General features: G+C 37.4%; 1 protein-coding gene, 1 long non-coding RNA gene and 1 pseudogene across 2 annotated transcripts in view; 2 read left to right on the plus strand and 1 right to left on the minus strand.

Moving 5' to 3' along the window:
* The window catches only part of LOC144648402 (uncharacterized), a 210,110-nt pseudogene that overhangs the window by 163,803 nt on the left and 21,558 nt on the right, over positions 1-24,749 (plus strand).
* The window catches only part of LOC144648406 (uncharacterized), a 167,449-nt gene that overhangs the window by 81,210 nt on the left and 61,490 nt on the right, over positions 1-24,749 (plus strand). The window lies entirely within an intron of this gene.
* On the minus strand, positions 7,623-8,118 carry LOC144648685 (uncharacterized). The gene is made up of 2 exons (XR_013569731.1): positions 7,977-8,118; positions 7,623-7,861 (listed from the first exon to the last, which is right to left on the minus strand). It is a non-coding gene; the product is annotated as an uncharacterized LOC144648685 (long non-coding RNA).

The following is a 24,749-nucleotide window of genomic DNA, read 5'->3' on the forward strand; positions in this document are numbered from 1 at the left end:
ATAACATGAATAAAAAAATCGGTCTAAAAAAGTATAAAGGGCAAATAACCGGGGAGCTCCGCTTTTAGGCTTGCCTAAATCTATATATTATTTTTTCACTTAAATGCACTGAATCAAGTGGAGTCTATGGTCACTAGTGATCATAAAAAATGCATGATTGTAGGTCTACTGTATTATCACCTCATCAAAATGTCCTTCTTGGGCGAAACACCCTACAGCTATTGCAAAGAAGCATTTGTTAAAGCCTTTTTTCTCTTTTTGAACTAATACAAATAAATGATATTTTTAAAATCTGAGGTTAGTTGCACTTTAAGCAGGCTTGAACTAACATGTCTCAGACATCCTCAATGTATCTTTCTTTATCTGTCTCGACGACAGAGCAAAGCAAGCCTATTTACACTCTCCACAAGCAGGAGAACAAAGTGGACCAAACTTTACGGAACTGCATCTTCTGGTGCTACAGTTGCTCTTATAGTTGCAGTTGATTGCTTTTAGCAGGTACACTGGAGCTGGTGGCATGTCCGTCTGAACTCAATCTAATTAACGATTCAGACTCCAACATCTTTTCTACTCTGGTCTTCCATCAAATGCAGACACCCCTTAAGTTGAGTGTTTTTCTCTGTGTAAGACTTTTGATTTGTGCCTTAAATTGCTCACACCTGGAGCACCTTTCCTCCATTCCATTCTCTTCCTCTTAATTGGTTGTCTTCTCAGCACCTCCACTACAGGTGCCTTCTTCATCAAACCCTTTAGAATGTTACAAGAAAAAATAATTAATATTAAATGCTTTATACTAGAAATATTCAGAATGTGCGTGCCAAAGCGTTACGTTTAATAATATTTGCAAATGGAATCATCGAAATTTGTAAGAAATCTTAAGCCAAAATAAGGCAGAAAGTATTTCAAAACTCTTTGTTTAATCCCAGTCTGAATTGCTCGTGATAAAATGGACGTGACGACACTTAATAGGCTTCACACTTGAAATGGCTGATCTTGAAGACTTGCAGCTCCTGAAGTTGAATGAAACCCTGCAGTAGTTGAAAGTATTCAACAGATTTTGCTCTTGAGCTCTCATTATTGCCAGATTAAGCAATGTGAAACTATGTTGTAATCCAAGCGCTGATGAATTTGGCATCAAAATCGGTTGCAATGGCATTCACGCTCTCGGTGGTTAAAGAAATTGAGCTAAAGACCCAAGCAGCACTTATTGGCCATACACCTCTCTGGATACTGTCGGTTGTGGATTTATGCTATTCCTTCTAAAATGGCATACTTGTCGTTGTTGTCTAATGACCTAATGGTCTTGGGTCCGGTGACCTTTACAGTTGCTGACCATTCAAAGTTCACTTTCTTCTTTTTAGCTCACAACCATTTTGCGAGCGATGTGGTTGGTAAACTTTTTGTTGCGGCTCTCAAGAATAGTGGCGGCTCTCAAGAATAGTGTTTGCAACAATGCTCGTTATCATATCATCTACGTTGTTTTGGTTGTACTTTATAAACCACATGTTGTTATCTGGCTTTCTGGCAAAATGGTGGTTTCCATGATTTCTATTTTATAGGCTGTTAAGTTTCATACATACATCGTTGTGGACATTGCCTGTAATTAAAGCAGTTGCTTCTCGCAAGAAATAGTCATAACTTGTAGTTAAATAGTTTTTGAGTGTGCAAAAATAATCACTGATGATTAACTACACAAGCCTTACTGCCAACTTTATTTTTTAAAAATCAAATGACAAGATGAATGGAAAAGTTAAGCTTTATCAGTAAAAATAACATAACTTGATGTACCTTATGTCTTTCGTTATTTCTCTTTCTTTAACTTGAGGAATTTTTTCTTTCTGAGTGATATTAAATAAATGTATTTAAAAATCATTAGTACCAAACCTGTGGAAAAAATTAGGAGTAGCCCATTGCAAGTTGGTTTTTCTCATTAATATTTGGCTCGCTCAATTGCAAGTTTAGTTATAACTGATATCTCTCCATGTGGCAATTGGTTCTGCCAAGGTTGTTTCAGGTTTAGGTACAGGAGCTCGTACATCACCATTCTGAATAAGTAGACATCTCTGCATATTTTCGGTGGTACCAAATTGCGAACTAAGTATTCAGGTGGCATAAATGCAGCTGTTCCTGCTACACTTTCAGTAAGTCTGCAACGCAGACCTTGCGGTAGTTGTAATGGACCTGTGTGTTTCACCAAAGTCTTTAAGCTTAATTATTACCAATCGTCGTCCTTGCCTCTTACAAGTGCATTCACACTCTTAAGATTGCAGAGTGTGGGCCGCATGGCTCGTGGCTTCCCTTTTTATTTTAATTCGATTTGATAAATATTGTAGCCGTATAGAAGTGATCTTGATCTTAATCCAGGGGTCTGAAAATATCACACCTTGCAAAGACCTCCATTTAAAAATCAAAACGATCTATTTTGAAACAGCAAATAATTATACTATCAAAATATTGATAGATATACACTTTTTGAATGGTTATTTTCTAAGTTTGAATTTATATTAAAAATATAGTGTGCATTAGATTGAGTCATTTCACGCAGGGAAAAATTAACAAAATTGAGGGCCTAAAATCATTTCCTGGTAAATGAGCTAAGTTAAAGAAACTGATACCACGTGAGAGAGTATTGTTTCATTGTTAAAAATTCGTTTCAAAACCACGGGCAACTAAAAAAACGATTTTTAACAGCCCGAAATGAAAGTAGTGCTTTTGTGAAATTTAAGCTTTGCGGCGACAGCTTCATGATGCTAAAAACTCACAAAAGCATAACAAATAAACATATTCAAACAACGCAGCTTTACGAAAACTTGTGAATAGGTACCAGGACATATCCGCCAGACTATTTTGCGTGATGTGGTATCATTTTTAAAGATATAAAAAACATTTTAGCCGTTTTTGACCACAAGTACCAAAGTAACAGAAACTAAACACAGATCATGCAGCATTTGTCAAGGTTAAAGCACTCTTTATCAGATCAAATTGAAATAAATGAATTTGATTTGTAAGACAGATAACAACAGCTATAATCAAATAATGTTCATACCTTATAATAAGTAATCGTAGCACCCTGGAACCTCTAAAAAGCCCATTGAAAACAACATCTATTCTTTGCTGGTTTGATCAACTGTGCTTGTTGTTGCCTTGCGTTACATAATGGATAAACCGCTGACAAGCTATTATATTCTGGGGGCTTGGTTCTACAGAAGAATGTTTACCCTTGCAGTCTTCTAAACCAAGTCCAAGACCAAGGTATATTCTTTCCCGCTGCAATGTTGTATGCCTTCCATACAGTGACACAGTCCTCTTGGTAAAACTCAAAAGAATAACAAATGGATGAAAAAGGTGTATATTAACACTGGGACTCCAATACAATAGTCATGGGATAGGTTGTCAGCAATGTTTTTAGAAAATACCATAATCATTTGCACTTGAATCCATTCACGTGTAATTGTCCTATACTACAGGGCACATAAACTGTTCATTAACACAGGCAAGATAAAACTATTAATGTTAAGCATGATGGCATCATGTCATGAAATGTTAAAATTCCTCAAATAAAACTGATGCAGTGTTAATTGTTCCTAATGGTTACAATTTAAAAGGGTTTATGGGTGGAAGGAAGTTAACTAAAGCACAAATCATATCGACAATGTCACTTGCACTTACTAGAGCTTACAACTATGAAAAAGAAATAAATAGACAGCATCCAAACAGTTCACGAACCTCTGTTGACTCTGTCCATATATATTAAAGATATGATAGCTTACCTCAATAGCCATAATCCATCCCTTCCATTTCTGCCATTGCTGATTCGATTCTCCTTTTAATCCTGTGTATGGAATCTTCATTGCACTTTACTTCCCACACACAAGGGATAAATGCGCCATGTTTGATGCACCAGAGTTGTCTTTGTCGTTGTGGGCTTGCCTGATATGGTTCTAGCACACCAACAAAAATATAGCAGGTAAATTAACTTAAATTCGTGCTACATCTCGGTTCATGTAAAACTTAATGTGTTTATAAACTTGGTAGTCTTGGCATTTCTGGAGAAAATTGTTTCAGTTAAAGATAAGTACTCTATTACTGTGCATTTAAATATAGGTAATGTGACCGATTCATATGAAATAAACTATAATTCAAGTAATTAAGTACCATTAAGTACCAAACGGTTCACTCAATAAATCCAACAATCACATTTTTAATATATTTAACGACTGGTGTGCCAGCAAACTGACATAGTTCGGCCGGCATTTCCGGCATTATTTTGGGACTGTGAGTTGTTGATCTCTAAATTGATTCTTGAACTCTTAAATGTAGACAACTTACCCTTCAATGGGGTACATTTTCCCACAGTCCAAAAGGTGTTTTAGTTCCCTATTTAAAAAGTATTGCACCCGGCCAATCTGTCTTCCAGCAACTTGTCTCAAAGTGTGTGTTTTTGCTCCTCGATAGGAGTGGCACATCTAGAAGTGTCCCAGGTATTTAAATAAATATTAAAGTAAATTAATATAAAGAGAGGAAAAGGGGCTCAGAATTTAAGCCAAACCAACAAAATGCCATTTTTCCAGCCAGTAGGATACAATTTCTTTGTCTCTGGCCCTATCCAGGAAGGTTCGTACTTAGAGCCTCGGTTGTACTCTTTTATTTTTTCTTTTGAAATCTTTTTTTCTTTTTTTTGCAGGGGCTTTTACCACAGGCTGTGTAATATATTTTTGACTTGCGTGTAACCAAAGACAAACAGCAGGCTATAATACAATAATTAGTATCCTTTTTGTCAAAATGTTGTTCTTTTTTAAGTACCTTTAATTTGTTGTTACTTATATAGGGAGGACTATTTGTATTTTTGGGAGGGGATGTGCTGCTGGGATTGTGAAACCCTTACCCTATACCAGACCATGTTAAGCTGGTTTTGCAACTCTGTATTAGACTGTTTTTAGTGAAAATCCATCTTTGAACAACATTTCTGTTTAGGAACTACTGCTGATCAGTTTCCCAGCAAATGACTTCCTATACTAAAAAAAAAACATACCCATTCCTTTCACAGCAGCACATACCCATAATAATAATTTACATCTGGGAGTGCCCTCACCCTATGAGAATTCTTTTTGGCTTACATGAACAATAATTCATGTAAATTATACATAATGAGTTTTACATCCTGTAAAATTTATGACTTTGAATTATATTATTCAATAGAAAAGTAGATCGGGTCCAGGTAAATTTTTCTCCAGATAATTGAAAACATGTTTTTAAAAACAGAAACGAAGGTTAAAAACAACTTCGAGCGCTCAAAAGCATACAAAAGGACATAGACATCCTCAATGTAACTTTCTTTATCTGTCTCGACGACATTAGAGCAAAGCAAGCCTATTTACACTCTCCACAAGCAAGAGAACAAAGTAGACCAAATTTTACGCAACTGCATCTTCTGGTGCTACAGTTGCTCTTGCAGTTGCAGTTGATTGCTTCTAGCAGGTACACTGGAGTTTGGCCTTCCATCAAATGCAGACGCCCCTTAAGTTGAGTGTTTTTCTCTGTCAGACTTTTGATTTGTGCCTCAAATTGCTCACACCTGGAACACCTTTCCTCCATTCCATTCTCTTCCTCTTAATTGGTTGTCTTCTCAGCACCTCCACTACAGGTGCCTTCTTCATCAAACCCTTTAGAATGTTACAAGAAAAAATAATTAATATTAAATGCTTTATACTAGAAATATTCAGAATATGCGTGTCAAAGCGTTACGTTTAATAATATTTGCAAATGAAATCATCGAAATTTGTAAGAAATCTCAAGCCAAAATAAGGCAGAAAGTATTTCAAAACTCTTTGTTTAATCCCAGTCTGAATTGCTCGTGATTAAATGGACATGACGACACTTAATAGACACTTAATTCTCCTTTTAATCCTGTCTATGGAATCTTCATTGCACTTTACTTCCCACACACAAGGGATAAATGCGCCATGTTTGATGCACCAGAGTTGTCTTTGTCGTTGTGGGCTTGCCTGATATGGTTCTAGCACACCAACAAAAATATAGCAGGTAAATTAACTTAAATTCGTGCTACATCTCGGTTCATGTAAAACTTAATGTGTTTGTAAACTTGGTAGTCTTGGCATTTCTGGAGAAAATTGTTTCAGTTAAAGATAAGTACTCTATTACTGTGCATTTAAATATAGGTAATGTGACCGATTCATATGAAATAAACTATAATTCAAGTAATTAAGTACCATTAAGTACCAAACGGTTCACTCAATAAATCCAACAATCACATTTTTAATATATTTAACGACTGGTGTGCCAGCAAACTGACATAGTTCGGCCGGCATTTCCAGATATATTTTGGGACCGTGAGTTGTTGATCTCTAAATTGATTCTTGAACTCTTAAATGTAGACAACTTACCCTCACGGCTTCAATGGGGTACATTTTCCCACAGTCCAAAAGGTGTTTTAGTTCCCTATTTAAAAAGTATTGCACCCGGCCAATCTGTCTTCCAACAACTTGTCTCAAAGTGTGTGTTTTTGCTCCTCGATAGGAGTGGCACATCTAGAAGTGTCCCAGGTATTTAAATAAATATTAAAGTAAATTAATATAAAGAGAGGAAAAGGGGCTCAGAATTTAAGCCAAACCAACAAAATGCCATTTTTCCAGCCAGTAGGATACAATTTCTTTGTCTCGGGCCCTATCCAGGAAGGTTCGTACTTAGAGCCTCGGTTGTACTCTTTTATTTTTTCTTTTGAAATCTTTTTTCTTTTTTTTGCAGGGGCTTTTACCACAGGCTGTGTAATATATTTTTGACTTGCGTGTAACCAAAGACAAACAGCAGGCTATAATACAATAATTAGTATCCTTTTTGTCAAAATGTTGTTCTTTTTTAAGTACCTTTAATTTGTTGTTACTTATATAGGGAGGACTATTTGTATTTTTGGGAGGGGATGTGCTGCTGGGATTGTGAAACCCTTACCCTATACCAGACCATGTTAAGCTGGTTTTGCAACTCTGTATTAGACTGTTTTTAGTGAAAATCCATCTTTGAACAACATTTCTGTTTAGGAACTACTGCTGATCAGTTTCCCAGCAAATGACTTCCTATACTAAAAAAAAACATACCCATTCCTTTCACAGCAGCACATACCCATAATAATAATTTACATCTGGGAGTGCCCTCACCCTATGAGAATTCTTTTTGGCTTACATGAACAATAATTCATGTAAATTATACATAATGAGTTTTACATCCTGTAAAATTTATGACTTTGAATTATATTATTCAATAGAAAAGTAGATCGGGTCCAGGTAAATTTTTTTCCAGATAATTGAAAACATGTTTTTTAAATGGTCATTGGCCGAATAGTATTTATAATTTTTCACCAATATAATAAATGAAATTGCCTGTCAAGTCTTCATATTCATGTGTTTATGTTCAGCAAAAATAGTTTTCATCACGTACAAACTACAGCTATAATTAAGTCTACTTGGAAAAAATCTGACCTGTAAAGCAGCTACTTCCTCTTTTAATTTTGTGCACTTGGCACGGTCGCCGATGGTTTTTAGTGCCGCTCTTAGGTCTGTGGTACTTGTGCCCAAGAATGAAAATTTGTTAATCTGGTGATAAAAATTAAAGGGTCAATGGGTAATTTAATGGTCAATTTATAAAGGGTTTAAAATGTGTAACTGTATGCAACATGGTCTCACCTGACACTACGTTTCAAAAATACACTCAACAAAACATGCAAAACATGTGTCTTACAGATAATTTACACACCTGCGAGTGTTTGTGCCAGTGAGGGGCACGTCAGGCGTACAAAGCTGGCAAATTCTTTGACGCCCATCAAGTCAACCTCCTTGCCACTGTCGACCTGTGTTTAAAGAAATGTTTTCACCAGTCACGGTAAGGGCAATGAACTTTCATGGCTAAAATTTGTTAATTAGATGATTTCTCATAAGCTGAATAGTAAAATGAATAACTCGTACCTCAGGCCACAAGGAGAGCTGTGGAAGGGTAAGAGTTTGAAACCAGTTTTTAAAGCGGAATTTTGGGCCCAGAAGTGGAAATAAGTCTTCAAAATCGGCCTCCTTCAGGCAACAGAATGCCTTCCCGTCCATGTCGTCAGCTAGAAAACAACAGAAAATAATTAATGTGTGTAAGCACTGAATTTTTCTTCTTTGCATGTTTAGGATTTAAATAACAAATTATTTTTTTTTTGGAAATGTTTTCTTATTACAACACAACCAATGTTCTGGAAAAAACTATTCAGTCAATAATTAAATTTAGATGTTGAAGAAGGTAGACCCTGGGAACAAGCTGGAATTTTCCTCAGGTCTCCTCATGGGAAAGGTATCGCACCAAAATACATTAATATGACTTATGAATTTGGTTTGGTGCAGCAAAAGCACGACGTTTGAACTACAGCCGTACCAGAGTCATGTAGCACGGCATGGCGTGTCTAACTAAATTGGTTTACCGAACTTAATTCAAAAGTTTGATTAAGGCACCAAACTTCTGCCGTGCTTTGTAGAACTTAATTCCTGAATTCAGTTTGGCACGGCAGAAGCATGACGTCTGAACTGGGCCTTAATTTTATTGAAATGGCCCCAGTTATCACAGAACAAACGGAATAACCTTTGTATCAGATGAGAACGTGATAACGAGTGAAAATAACTCGCAAGACAATGAATGACAGTTCTTTTTATTAGTTCGTTTTCTTTTAAAGTACATTGAATGAGGGTAACCTCTTCTTCAGTGTAGCAAACACAAGACTTATGTGATACTAGTGTTAAACACTCCACAGTTCCTTATGAACGAAAGTTACAGTTTTTAATAGGATTCTTTAATCAACTGAATATACACTCTCACAGTACTTGTACACCATTCCCAGATGTACTTCTTTCAGAAAAACATTGCCTTAACGTCATTAATTATTCAAATTGATATGATTTTCTATAAAAATTAGCGTATATGAAAATGTTCTCTTATAAAAAATTGATCTGAATCGCGATACAGAAATACACATTAATTTTGTAATTTTCGACAAAACAATATAAATATTAATTCTTGCATTATTAACCATTTAATGCTTGGGTAAGAGGGGTACTCCTTCAATGTTTCGGTGGTGGAGCTCGTGTCTTAAAACCATTATTCACTTTTAACACTAATTTTACGATGTTTCATGCTCTTTTTGCATACCTCATCAATGTCAATGATTTGAGTCAAGAAAAGAAAATTAAAGAAAAAATAAACAATGTCTGACCAGGCAGCAAAAAATATCCATGTCCACAATTTTTTCACACTTTTTTTAGACTTATTTTTACACTTATTTTAAGACTAAACTGGGATAGAGATCATTCCTTTCAGTGCGGTCCCAAGGATGTCAGTACCACTGGCTTGTTTTTCAGCACTTTTCAAATTGATGCCACAGTAAAGCAAAGCAAACCACTATACATAAAGCAGTAAAAGGCAATCATTTGATATCAAGTTCAAACATTTGACTTAAGAGGAATGACATTGTACAAAACTTAAGAAGCAATAGGGGGAAGATGAAACTTTATAAATCAAACACCATATCAAGCCATTTTTGCACTGATACAGCCAACTGCTGCCTGAAGAAACATTGCATATCGACTAGTAGCACAACCTGATAATAATCCAATTATAGACTTGCATTGTATATTTCAAAAGACTCACTATGGTCCAAAATGAATCAACAAGTAAAGACACTAATATAATGTAGTAAAAGTTAAGAGTGTAAGTATTTTAGCACAATCAGTAAGGAGATATTGTAATGTATTGAAAGCTATGTTTCTAAATAAAAATTTAAAAGTAGTTTATTTTATTTCGTCCTGTAGCTTGCAGCAAGCTGTTTAGGAATACACACAATGCTGGGAGTCGGGATTTTCCAGCCAACTATCACAGGAAAAAATTCTGAGATTCCTAATTTGGGGAAACATTGGTTATTTTTTTGTAAAACATTGGGAATTTAATGGAAAATTAGTAAGTATACCAATAGACCATTTGCATTATGACGTAAAAGCGCAAAGAATTCTGGTAGTTGTAGTTAGGTTCGCGGGAAAACACCATTTCTGGCTTGTGATTGGCTAAGGGCAGCCAAGCGCCAAGGTGAACATCCAAGACTTTTGTTTGAAGCTTGAAGCTGAGCTGTTAAGTTTACGCTTTTGTCGCTCGGTTACCAGTCAAAAATATAGAAAACAGGATGATAGCTTTGGAATGAAACTTGACTGACAAATGTTGTTCGTTTTCAAGTAAGTTTAATATGTACATTTTGTGCGGAGTTGACTTGGTAGAATTTCATTCATCGGGGCCAACAACTTCTCTTCGTAAATAATTTTATCCTAAAATCACAGCTTCAAAAAACCGCGCAACAGAAACAGATTGTTGAAAGGACGAGTCTAGGATATGATTAAATTTGTGTGGAATCAAGTGAAAGCAAGGCAAGCCATTGACTTTGTTCATCATCTATTTTCAGACGCTCAACAAACGATCACTTCCATCGATCGCAGGTTAATTAATTCTTGACTGAAAAGCTTAGAAAATTTACCATAAGTTATACTATGATTACTCGGCGGGGCGGTCAGTTTAATTTATTTTTACAGTGAGACAGAGAAACTATTCAAATAATTTTCCTTGTTCAATCGAGCTTCATCAATGAATCATGAAGGGTCAATGATAGAGGATCTCCAAGCTGATCAATCAAAACTTCCCTGCGGCTGTGCCGGTGAATACAGGTTATTTGTTTATTTATCTTAAAATTGTATTTCTTTTTTCGTCAAATTAGAACTAATTGCAATTTTCTTTAACAAAGAAGCTTTCTTGTTTTTTGTAGTGAAAATGTCAACTCGTCGATTTGGAGTTGTGGTTTCAATACGAGCGAGGGCCGTGTGAGCAAATATAATTTTATTTACATAATTGTGTTGATGAGCGATTACTTGTGAGACTCGAAAGGTGAGCTTCAAAGATTTTTACGAGTGCAGACATTATGTACTGTACTCCCCAATGTTTAAAAAAAGGAAAAATATTGCGTCTTTGTATACTATTTGAAAATACCTGGCAAGCAAAAGCTTAAGGAATTTAATTAAATAACAGCGCGACTGAGACTCGACTGGAGGAAACACTCGTTGTCTTGTTGAAACTTCACTACAAAACGCAACCCAGCAAATATACAATTTCTTTCATACCTTTTTTCATTTTAACAGACTTGGTTTTATTATACTGAGAACTTGCTTTTTGCCTTTTAAGTGGCGCCTTAGGAACGCCTTTTTCGGTGAGAGTAATTTTCTTTACCTTCATCACGATTTTCTTGGGCTAGCGGGCTTGATGACAATTCAAAATTTCCCGCGAAAGGTGTTTTTTAAGGCTTAGATTTCTGAATGCAGGTACATGAAATATTACAGCACATAACAGCTGTGCGCTGTAATCGGAGAATTTTCAGTCTCTGTCGGTTTCTCTGTATCTGTTTCGGCTGCAAGCAAAAAAAGTAAGAATTAGGTTACTTATGTGAAGAAGATAAATCCAATGTGCTAAAATTCAGACACTGAATCTAGATGTAATTCAAGCTTTAATAAAATTTATACATGTGTACATGTAATGACTGCTACTTATTTGTGATTTCATAGAAATAACAGAACTAGGGGGATTACTCCCAGGGGGTGGGGTACTCCCATAAATTTCAGATAGGGGCGTGCCGCTAAGGTTCGTAAACCCTGACCCTATTTAAGGATAAAGAAAGCGAAAATTGATACCATTTTAAGGCCCAAGAATGAGTTCATTTGTCATCATTAACTTACCGAGGGCTTCGCTCATTTCTGGTTCACTTAAAATGGCCCTTTTGGCTGGTCTTCTTGATTTCTATTGAAGCAAAAAAAAACCCAACAAAGTTGTCAATGATGTAACACTTTTAAGTTCAAGCAGCCGCTGAAAAAAAAAATCAGAAAAATGGAAAACTGGTCATTGGGTCATTGAACTGCTCTTGTAGATTGCTACATTTGCATAAATTAGCTCTGGAGAAATGCTTCAAAAATTCCAGCCTTGATAATGATATGAGCCATTACCATACTAGTTAAATTGCTATAAGCAAGTCTCGTAAAACTAGAATCCATAATAACATGTATTCCTGTCAACAAAAAGCCCAGTATATTATAGTAAAAGGCACTGTCAAGCTGCAAAATTATTTATAACAAAATACTGCAATGGTAGCAGCTTTTATCAAAGCTACATGCATGTTGGTTAAGGGGTTACTCTTTAAAATCTAATAATAGAATGAGGATTATTTTATCGAAATGTTTACTAGCATGGTGATGTCCCATGCACAGGTCTTGTTAAACTAAAAGAAAATTTCAGCTAAACCATCAAATAACAGCTATTTATGTATACTTGTCCTAACCTTGGCCAAATTCTATTTCTGGAAGTTCACAAGAGGCCTGGAGTGAGGATACTAACTCTGACAATATCAAACTGTTATTGTTGTTGGACCTAAAATAAATCTTGGTATTTCCTTGCCATTTGTTCTGGCATTCCTTCCGAATAATCTTAATCCTAAAGAGAACAAGTAAATAGAAAATTAATTAGAACTGGTTGGATGCATGTCTCACCAATTAAAAAAAACATCCTTACTTACTTGCGTTGATACAGAGCTTTTTGTTCTGGAGTCTAGCTTTTCTTATCGTTTTTTGTTATTTTCACTTTCATGGTTGTGTCAGACACATTTGGCAAACTTTCCTTTTGTTGGCTTTCTTTTTTGTCTAAAACATGGCACAAATGACTTTTAATTTACATTTAGTATATATGCTATATGTAAATATGTGATTTCCAAGTTAAGGCATAGGTGCTAGAAATGTTCAACATGACTCCTCGTGAGCTCACCTGTGTTGTTCTGGTTATGAGTGGGCCATCAAAATCTTATTTGACCAATATAGAGGTGTGAGGGGAAGGGGAGAACAAGAACAGAAAAGTTACATTCAGGGCCTGATTACATGAGCCGGGCTGGCTCGGTTTGCCGAGATCTCGGAACGTCTGTTAAACGCAACAAAAATCAACTTCGCGATTACATGACAGCCGGACCAGCCCCGGTTAGCCGAGATCCCGGTATCGCGATGCCGAGATCTCGGCTAGCGGGGATGAAAATTTTCCATGTAATCGCGTTCACCAGGGCCAGCATTATATTTCTCTTCTGAGTACAATATCCGACAAAAAAATCAATGCAACTCCTTCTAAATAGGATGTAGAGGTAAAGTAACCCATCCAGATGCATAAGTGCAAAAAATTAACCACCAAATAATTTTTTTATTGCCGGAAAAAGGTGATTAAGATCATTCATGCTCTGATCATTTATGCTAAAACCGGGCTGAAAGTCATCTCGGCAAACCGGGCCAGCCCGGCTAACCGGGCTCATGTAATACCGAGCTGAAAGTCATCTCGGCAAACCGAGCCAGCCTGGCTCATGTAATCAGGCCCTTAGTGTAAAATTCCCAACTAGAGTCACTTAAAGAAAAACCCCATCCCGGATTGTCTGACAAGGTTGGTGAATAACCCCACCCTGAGAGTCAATAAATTGGCATTGAGCAACCAATTTCCAGGGTTACGTACTGTATGAGCAAGTTTGGAATTGCTTGAGATGTCTGTTGAGATAACCTTACTTCCTGTCTTCATTGCAAAACATATAACACTGTCAAAGTAAAGTTAAATAAAGAGATAACAAACATTTAGGGAAAGTAGAGTGGATAGTAATGTTTAAGAGCAAGTTTGTAGAAGAGTCGAACAAAAAATGTTTTTTGCGGCAATTCTTAAAATACAGGGATTTCGCTCATCTTCTACATGAAGGTAGTCCTTTTTTCAAATATTTTTATTTTTCTGAGAAAAACGAAATTTTCGATTTGACGTCTAGACTCGATTGAGAGGGTACAAATTGGGTTGAAAATTGACCATTTTCAATCGATTTGTATGTCAAAACCATCACGCGCAGAAAAAAATAAATACAACCGGTCTATTGCATGACTCTTCCTTGTCCAAATAAGCTTAGTTTCAAGAGTTTTGGTTTAATCTAATTATTTTACGGTAAACAAAACCAGACTATTCTCGCGCGAAATGAAAGTCGGTCGGTCAAAAGAATCGTAATTTTCACTATGTGCCATATCTCAGAATTCCTTGAGATAAATATATTTCAACTGTAGAAGGATGATACTTTCAAAATATTCAAAGTTTTGTCTAGGTAAATGATTAAGCACTTGTCAAAAAATTATTCAAAATCGTACAAAAAACGTCACAAAATCACGCAAGCTTTCGAATGCGTGACCAAAAGTATTACCACCGTATTTGTTCTTTAAATCAATTTAGTCGCAACACTAGCAATACCAAGGCATAAATCATAATAAATATGTTCACCTTTGCTTGATTATGATATCCTGTCCCATGCAATACGTTTTTTCCTGTCATTTCTTCAATGGCTTCCCGTTCAGTTCGCATGCCACTTGTCAGGAATCCGTCTGCGACTGGTGAATTCTCACTGAGGCATCTAAGAAATTGTTTAATTTTTCCAAGATTGTCACCTCAAAGTCTCCTTGTCCAACATTGCTAATGGAATCTTCCTTTTCATCATCATCTAATGAGCCAGGAGCAGCTTGAAAGTGACAATTGTTGGCTAACTCATGACTGCTTTTCAGATGCTCAAAATAGGATTGAATTGGTGGTGTTACCCTTATCCTTTTCTTGTTTTCAACTGACAGAATTCGCTTTTCATTTCACATGTAAACAAAGATGCCAAGAAGTGCTAAAGCAAACTAAATACCAAGCCGTGACTTCTTCAAGGTTTCATTTAGGATTCCATGAATCTTTTCATTTCGGCTCGTACCACCAAAGGGTTCAATGTCAGACAAGAAACCTTCCCCGTCATGGACTAGTAATTTGTCTATTTCATTTATGGCACACTGGGGAATAAGCTGTATGTCATCATGACGTACATCTTTCCACTTTCTAAGGAAGTTTTGGATGTTTTGTAACAACAATGTGGCACAAAAGAACGTCACTGTGAACTGTCAGCTCCCATCACCACAGGATTTGCGATATCTGCGGCAAGTACCAGCAGCCCTACCTTCAATCATACGAAAGATTCGACGTCAACGAGGCGTTCCCTTGTGCCGCGGAATGCCCTGCCTATGCAGAAAACAAAATCCTCAGAGATTATTTGGCCAAATTTGATGCTGACAATCTCAGTCCTATACCTATGACCACTGCCTACTTGAAATTAAAGCTGGAGAGTGAACCAACCTGGAAGTGGCACAGTTGACAAAAGAATATCTAAGCCTTGAAGATGATTTAATAATAATGGATTACAATGGGTTTTGAATATTAGACAACCCAAGCACCGGTGGTAAAAATTTAACACTTTTGTCAACCTGAAAGCCATAAATATAAAAAGAGTATTATACCTTGGGCTCTGTCCACAGGCATTGATAAAGTGAGGAAGGATGAAGGCCTAGGGTGAGGGAGGTTGTAAGGCCAGACTGATAGTGTGAGAATTAAACTTGAAAAAAAATAGACTACCGTAAATGATCGATTATATGCCCCAGCGCTTATTTTTCCTGTTTAAGATGTGGTGCTTATTTCAAATACCTGTAAACACTGACAGGAAAATAGAGAGATGAAGTGAGACGTGTTTGGACAATTTAATATTAAATTATTGGGAAAAGACATGTCTTTGCGACAGAAAAATAAGTGCACTTCTCTTTGCCCTGGATGCCATCTCCCGAAAGCAGAACACCGTTTTGGGACATTCACAAAAATTGTAATTGCCCTGATGTTAGTGACTCGTAGAGAATCATGGACGAACTCGGAGCTGCTGCCCTGTTTTACTCGTCAATGTGGAAGTCTCCACTAAGGTAATGCTGCGCTTCTCCAGGCCATAAGGGTACTCGTTAATCAAGTGGCCGCCTAACAGATCGAGCAGAAATCTCTTCACAAGATTGTGGGTAAAAAGGGGGGGGGGGGGCGATCCCCAAACAGAGACACCAGCGTGGCAACATCGCAAGATCCACCTTCAGACACAGGTAACGTTCGGCCTATTAAGCCTGGAGTAAACATACAGACAGGGTATCTTGCCAACTATGCAAGCGTGAGCACCATCTTATACGAGATTCTTCCCTTCACCTGAAGCTGTGGTTGGAGGAGAATAAGAGCAGCAAGAAAACCGTCTCGTAAATGTCTGGAGACTTAAGTCGACAACAGAAATATGCAAAATGGTGAGCACAGTGTTGCAATGATTTTAGGTGTACTTGTTGACCTTGCAAAAATTTGCAAACTCAAAAAGCTATTTAAAAGGCACCTACTGTCGCTTGCATCTACCTGTGAACACGCGCACTCAAAACCATGTTTTCGAATGACATCAAACGTCAGTGTTGTCAAACTTTGAAGTTTCCCCGCCCAAATTGTGAAGCTTACGTGACTCAAACGTTTCGTTTCATTTATCAAACTTTGAAGTTTCCACGCCTAAAAGTGAAACTTTCTACTCGAAGTGAGTATGATATATAGCTACTATGATTTTTGTAAACAAAAATGGACGAGATTATCAGAAAGGCGTCCCACTTTCAAGTGATTTGCGGAATCAAGTGAAAGTACTAGCACAGAATCATCCCTTTTCAGAAGTTGGGCAAAGATTACGCATCAGCAAGAGTGTTGTTTCAAAAATCGTGAAGCAGTACAACTTGACTGGAAGCACAGCTCCCAAAACGTTGAATCACGTCCGAACAGCTCCAAAATGCAGTTTCCAAGACTCTATTCTGTTGGAAACCATGGTACAAGCAAGTGCTTCGTCCTCTCTTAAGGAATTACGAGTTTATTTGGCCATTAACGGTGACTGTGGAGAACTTTCAACATCAACAATTTCCAGAAATATTAGGAACAGACTTCCAAGTGGCTGCAACTATTCACGAAAAAGGCTAGACAAATGTGCGTCAGAGCGTTTTACTCCCAAAAATATAGTGTACACTCAGTTGTATATTGACCATTTAAAAGACAAAGATCCTTCCTCTGTTAAGTTTTTTGATGAGTCTGGTTTTCAGCTGCCTGATGCCGGTCACAGAAACTATTGTTTCTTACCTGTCGGTGACGGTTGCGTTGAATTGCGAAGATACTTGTCTACCGCGAACCTCACGCTAAACTTTCTGGTTAGATTTTATGGAGTTAAGTATGGAAACGTCATAGAAGGAGCGTCGAACTCTGTACAGTTTTTACAATTCTTTGATGAGGCCTCGCAAACAGTTGATCCAATAACGCAACGACCAATTATCGAAGTCGGCGACACTGTAGTGGTAGACAATCTTGCCGCACATCATGGCGAAGCGGAAAGAGCGCTGCGAAGCTTCCTGAATGATCTGGGGATGGAGCTCGTTTTTCTCCCAGTGTATTCTCCAGACCTTAATCCTGTCGAGGAGGTATTTTCAAAGCTGAAATATTTGTTGAAGGACAAATACCGGGAACTACAATCCTCGTCAATACCCTTAGGAAGGTCGTCAAGTTTTCGCTCCCCTTCCTCCTCATTCAATGTTGAAGTCTACCTACAGACTTCAATCACAGCATATTGTCTATAATGTCTATAATGTTCAGAAATACTTCAACATTGATATGGGGGAGAGGGGGGGCCAAACATCTTGTGTAGGTACCTAGAGACTACATTTATGTCGAAGTTTTTGAAATTGCGGTGTATATGTGCAACCTTCCCAAGAGGTTATGTCTGGGATTGTATGTGAAATGACTGGGCGTTGTAGTACATCTCGGGGTCTTTACGGACTGAATTGAAAGTGTTACATGCAATCTTAGTGGATGAAATTTTCAGACGATGTTGTGTATTACCAGGCACTTTCTCCAAAGTAAACATAATTAATTTTTCATTAAATAAAATTGGAGTGTGACGAGTTGATCGACGGGTGGAAATTATTGTTGTTTTCACAACATTGGAATTAAGAGATGTTAAATGTGAGATGGAAATTCATACAGTTTTGGCGACCAATTCCACCAGCTGAGCAGTGAAACTTGGTACCGTGTGGACACTGCTTTCCTCGCTTAGTTTTGGACAACATCGAATAATAAATGTTATCTCTATTGTAAGCTGTCAACACCTTGTTAACAAGTTGTGTATCGCAGACAACAGTACTCCGGGAAAATACAACAGTACTCCATTAATGTTTCAGAAATTATAGCACTCGGAGTTGATTTAACAGGAAAGTATGTGGACATGGTTAATGTTTATAAAGAAATGTTTCGTTGCAATGAAACTTGAAGTACATGTTGCTTTATTAAGGGGAAAGCACACAGTACTCCATCAAAACAAGGTATTGCAATGTTATTATTCACATTATCTTTTAAACTCGAGTTTTCAATGGAGTACTGTTCAAAATCACTCAAAAACGTTACTGCAAGATAAAAGCTCCGTCTCACTTGCTTGGAGTTTCACTGCCTGACTTATAGTTAAGAAAAGCTGCATTAAATATCTTAAAATAGCGTTCTTTGGCGCGATTTTCTCATGGAGAACTGTGGAGTACTGTGAGACGAAATGTTTACAGTGTAATTAAGTTTACTATTCCTTGCCTGCGAGAAGTCACGGAAACTGTTCACAACGTTCGCATACGGTAAATAATAATGTCACTTGGAAACAACTATGGCATTGTCCCTAGTGTTCTTTAAAGAGCGCAATAACACTGAACTAAAGATACCAAATCCCAAAAACGAATAATTCCACCCTTCTACTCCGAAGATGTTTATGTTAACTCTCCTTACTGGCTGTATACATTTCTTTAAATGTTAGTTCGGAGAAATGAGACATGAAGAGAACAGTTTCAGTATTTTCAGTATTTTACGTTGGTTTTTGACGTCTTAACCAAATTAGTTACACACTCCATACAGGTAAATGTTTATAAACATCAGAACATGTCACGCAATAACAACACCGCTTTTAAACCGTCTTTCACCTAATCGGTAGTTTTTATTGCTTCAACTTACAACTTGACCAAAAGAAAGAATATACTATATCTCTTGACCACACCAAACTTCAGCTTTATAGCGTACATAGTTTTTTGGTTATGGAATATTTTATGCTCTATGTCTGATTCAGACAATCCTCGTCAATACCCTTAGGAAGGTCGTCAAGTTTTCGCTCCCCTTCCCCCCTCATTCAATGTTGAAGTCTACCTACAGACCTAAATCACAGCATATTGTCTAACATAATGTTCAGAAATACTTCAACATTGATATGGGGGAGAGGGGGGCCAAACATCTTGTGTAGGTACCTAGAGACTACATTTATGTCGAAGTTTTTGAAATTGCGGTGTATATGTGCAACCTTCCCAAGAGGTTATGTCTGGGATTGTAGTATGGGAAAACCTGGAATACGCACTGTTGAGAGAAATTGGGGATGTAACAGCGGCTGATATGTACGGCTACTACAAGCATGTTGGTTATTTTATTTGAGAAATCAAACTGTAATTTTGGACAAAACGGTTAGTATTTTACTATTGCCATGGACGAGTATAAGAAATAGAGTGAAATATTGTAGTCATCTGAGCCAGAACTGAAGTTAGAAACGTTTGTACTACATGTACCCTAGTTTGCTAGTAATTTGTTTACTGAACTGTTCAGCAGCGTTTATATTCGACAAATTTTGCTTTGTAATTGTCACAATATGTAATGCGAAAATCTGAAATTAAAAAGGCCTGTTGCCTAACACAATTCCAAATGTATTGTTCAACTGTTTTTGCACACAGGTGTTTTACAAAGTATTCATCCCTTGCATGAAATACCAGTAGCCCAGGGGGGTACTCTTGGGTCCAAGTGACGGGGATGTGCGAAGGATTTTTTTGGGGTCGAAATTTTCAATTCTGGGATTTTTTGGGTAGGAGAATTTGGCAGGTATTTTTTTGGGTGACTTGATTTAAATAGGGGATTTTTTTGGGGTATTAAAATCAAACTAAAGTGCCTTAGCGCGGCCTTGGCAATTTAGGGGTAATTTGACTAGTGATTTTTTTGGCCGTTTTTTTTTTTTGGTCCAGGGATTTTTTTGGGTAATGTCGGAAAACTTAGGGATTTTTTTGGGTCCTGAGTTTTGCCTCCATTCGATCATCCCCGTCACTTTGATCCCGGAGTACCCCCCTGGGAGTCACGGTTGTGTTAATTTACTTTTTAGTATACTGTCAGTTTGACCTAAGGTACTAGCCGCGCCACAACTTAGTACAGAAGAATCCATGAAGTAATCACAATAAAATATTGTCTAATAGTTTGTTTAAATTTATTGAATTTATCTCAATATCTGAGAAAACGGGTTAGTTAATTCTCCACTAGCTAAGTTTGTGTAAAAACGTACACATGCGAATAAACCATGCACCGGTATGCAAATTCGACAACAAATGAATTTTCTGTTTTAAAAACATTCTTACATTTACTGCTTAAACTGGGAAAAAAGGAATTAAACAATTCGAAAACTAGCCTTGATTTTACACAATAACATTATTAACAATAACAGTAAAATTATTAACAATAACAGTAAATTTATTAACGGTAGAACACGCATGTGGTTAGGAAAAATACAACACAGTCAAAGTTTCATTTAAGGACAGAAAATTCTGTGTTGGCCGCTTCTTTTGTTCCGTGTCATCTCTATTGTCAATTTATTGAATTGAAGCGTATATGAGGCAACGCTTAGTTTTTGTATATAAACGTACACTTGCGAAAAATGACTATCGATGTGCCTTTTCGACAACAAATGAAAGATTTTTTCTTTCACAACATCCTAACATTTACCGCGGAAATGTCGACTAGTTGTGATCTTACAATTCTTACGGTAAAAGCATTAACGCTAAAATAGCACAAAAGCTAGTTAAAATACCACACAAAGTCAAAGTTTCATTTATTCCTTCAAAGACTTGAAGGTCAGCAAAATATTGGCCGCTTCTTCTGTTTGTTCTGTGTGATCTCCATCATGGCCGGCAGAAGGATCAGAACCAAGAGACAACTTTTTAGCCATGTAAAGCTGCTCTTCCTCTTTCTCTGGTGTGTTAGGCGACAAGCAGAAACTGGTTGAGCTAGTAAAATTTCGCCGATCAGGGAAAGTTACACCGTAGCTCTCCAGTCGGACTCTGGTTTGCGAGCAACTTTCAGTAGTTGAGCTGTTTGCGGCGGCGTCACGTTCTGGAAGAGTTGGAAGGCTGAGGCGCTTGTCGGAATTTTTCCTCTCAAGGAGAGACTTCACAATTTCTCGTCGAGGGGGTCCACTGGCCTCAATGATTTCTTCACAAACGCAATGTCTTGCTGAATTTTTAGCCAGTTTCTTGATTTATTCTGGACATATTCTTCTGGGTATTCTTCAAGCAGCATGTCTTCCAGTTGTTTGTTAACAGACCCATGCACTCTATCAAAAGCTGCCTCCCGAGACCTTAGTTCTTGTTCTAGTTTAGTTGCTGATGTTTCTAATGCTTTTATTTTGTTCTTCTGCTCTTGAAGCTTCATCTTTTCGTCAGGATGTCGAGTTATTTCGCCACAAAAAAATGCTGACTTGCACTTTTCCATCTGACAACTGCAAACAGTATGGTTTTTGTAATGGCAATTACTACATCGTTGGCCGGTAAGGTTATTTCTAGAAGAAGCCTCCTTTATTCTTCGGTTTTGGTCTTCGAGCACTTTTCGTTTTTCAGCTGCTTTTGCAAGTTTTTCCTCAATGGCGCGGCATTTTTCTTTGATAAATCGTTCTCCAGGGGACAGTAATCTCCGTCTACTTGTTGGGTGCGAGTCTTTGGTTTCAAATTGCGACCTTTGAGCTTCTTGTCCAACACTAGTCTCGTCTACAGTCAAAACAGTTTTTTTCCTCGCTGGGGATTTCGATGGACTTTTCTCTGAGGATGAGGAGAAGCTGAACTCAGCTTGAGGCCTTCCACGGTTCTGTATCGGCGTTCTGAGTCAGCCTACCATATTTAAAATGAGCCGTTTATGCCCTTCAGGAATGGCAGCAAGATCATTCTCTCTAAGATACCTCGCGCTCGCAGTGCTCGTGAAGCCATTGCTTCTCAATTCACCGGCATAAACTAACAAATCCTCGTCAACTTCTTTTAGAAAGTTTTCTATGCTTTTTCGATACTCCATATTCCTCAGATTTTCTTGACTTCTGCGACAATTTTAATGAGTGGACCACGGATCACAAAAACACAACTCTGCCAAGCAAACTTCACATTTGGGCGGGGAAAGGTCAAAGTTTGATAAATGGAACGTAGACGTTTGAGTGACGTAAGCTTCGCAATTTGGGCGAAGAAACTTCAAAGTTTGACAGCTGAAACCCTGACGTTTGACGTCATTTGAAAACATGTTTGGAGCGTGTGCGCTCACAGGTAGATGCAAGCGACAGTAATATAAGTCAACAAACTGAACATGAATCGATTAAATTAAATAAGATGAAATGACAATGTTTCATCATAACAAGGTAACATGGTGTTCCCTTAGTTATTTTCCTAGACATTTTCAGTTACATGAATGGAGACAAAATACCCTCAGAACTCACAAAATTATGCCTAGCAAACTCCACTTGGACAGCAATAAGGAGCTGCTATTAACAGGGCCGTGCACCATTAGTGAAGCTGTTCAAGTTCAGGAGACACTCCAACAAATTATTTAATAATTAACAGTCAGTTAACAACCTTCAAGCTACCCTTCCGAAATTAGAAACAAGAGTCCAAACTCTGGAAAGTTTCCAAGCCAGTGCCACGGAAGATATCAATGACTTTAAACAAAGCTTGAAAACACAGCTCTAAACTTGAAAGCCTCGAAAAGCAGTATGAAAACATCAATTTGAAAGTTATTATCTTGAAAAAGAAGATCAGATGCTTAGCAACAAAATGGTCTTCTTGGAAACCAAATGCCTTTTTTTAATGAATGTTGCCACTGGTGGAAGCGTATCACCAGAGAAGGCTACATCAAGGAAGCGCATGGTGTACCGCAAAGGCGTTGCTCATGTAGAGTTTGCAAAAAACTTCAACAGATCCAAATCAACTTTCGCAGATATGCTGAACCATCATCCACCCAGTTCGCTTCCTTAAGGCTTTGCCAAAGAAGCGTGGTTGAAAATGCACAAATTATTGCAAGATAAGATTGCTCAGAAGGAATTTCTGGATAAATCTGGCAATAAGGAGAGGAACAAGAGCTCTTTTACAGTCACTGGAGAAGAATAGGCCTTATTCGTATTCAGGGACGGCCTAGGGCGAGTTCTAGAACGGGACACGAAAGCGAGGCTCATGCGGGTTAAAACATGGCTGACACTTGCGAAGAAGAAGTTTCCAAGTGGAAGGTTACGGAATTAAAAAGTTATTTACAATGCAGGGGCATAACTAGTCTCGCAAAAGAGAAAAGAAGAGTTAGTAGAACTGGTAGAGAAAGCCCACGACCTGTCCCTAGACTCAATAGACGATGGAGAGAAACCAGAGGATGTAATCGCCAGCAAGTTGAAGAGGAAGGAAGGTTCGCTTCCCTATTTATGACACCCCAAGTATGAACAACCCAGGGGAAGACCGCTCAAGCTCAAGAAAAGGCATTCTAATTTACTTTATTTCTTAAATTAACTGTATGCATATATATATTGACTCACGATCCTACATAAGACGTTCAGTGTATATTATATTGGCTCTCACTGTTAAGCATTTACAGTCCAGTCCAGTCTAACCACATTATATTGGCTATCACTATTAAGCATTGACAGTCTAACCACTAGCTAAACCAAGTCAAATCCAGTCAAACCACTAGCTAAACAATGTAAATATCCTCCTGGTACCTTTCTAGCAACGAATACCATTATCACAAATAAGAAATGCCACATCCCAAAAACAAAACAAGAAATGCCACACCCCAAAAACAAAACAATCTGACTTTTAAATAATTTATTTTCAGTGAGCTCACTAAAAATATACTATAAAATTAAATATATGGGACCCTCTTATTTAATAAATGTTTGGGTTTTTAATTAACATATATTTTTTCTGGGGGGTGTTTAGCATAAGCACTGGGTCATAATTAATTTTAATATTTTATCACCTTTTGCCTTAAGATATAACTGGCATGTTGAACACTCGTTTTGGGTTAAATAAATAAAATTAATTAATTATATATACAGCTCACGCCAGAGGTCCTGGAGAGTTGTAAACAAGCTCTTTTCAGAATAGAGAAAGAGGGAAATCTGATGCTCACACGGGCAGCCGATGAGATAGAGCAGCACCTGGGAAAAGAGGAAGAGCGAAGAAGGACAGAGAGGCTCAGAAAAAAACATCATCGAAGCCAAGGGCTTATCAGCCAAAATTAAACTGCTAAATAAGAAGTTAAACTCAACCCTACGGCAGATTGACCTCGACATGCAAGGACCCAACCTTATGCCCCCCTCCCGCCTTTCTTTTGAAATTTTTTTTTTAAGGATGGTATTATGTCCTTACCCTCCCATATACATGTACAAGCCTACACAGACAAAATTTTTTAAAAAAGATTTTTATTTCTGGAATTTTATTGAATTATCTCTTGTAAAATTCAACATATCATCTCTTGTTAAATAAAATAAATTTTATTAATATATACTACTCATTTAAGGATCATATCATCTCTTGTAAAATTTAATAAATAATCCTGTATAAAATAAAATAAACTTTTTATCACAGCCTAAAATGTCCTTAACGTATTATTCTCTCAAAAGGTTTTTCTGAAGTTACTCAATAATCCTGAAAATT

The sequence above is a fragment of the Oculina patagonica genome, chromosome 4 (genome assembly GCF_052425735.1).
Source record: "Oculina patagonica isolate OP01 chromosome 4, crgOcupat, whole genome shotgun sequence".
In the NCBI taxonomy this organism is placed as follows: Eukaryota; Metazoa; Cnidaria; class Anthozoa; order Scleractinia; family Oculinidae; genus Oculina; species Oculina patagonica.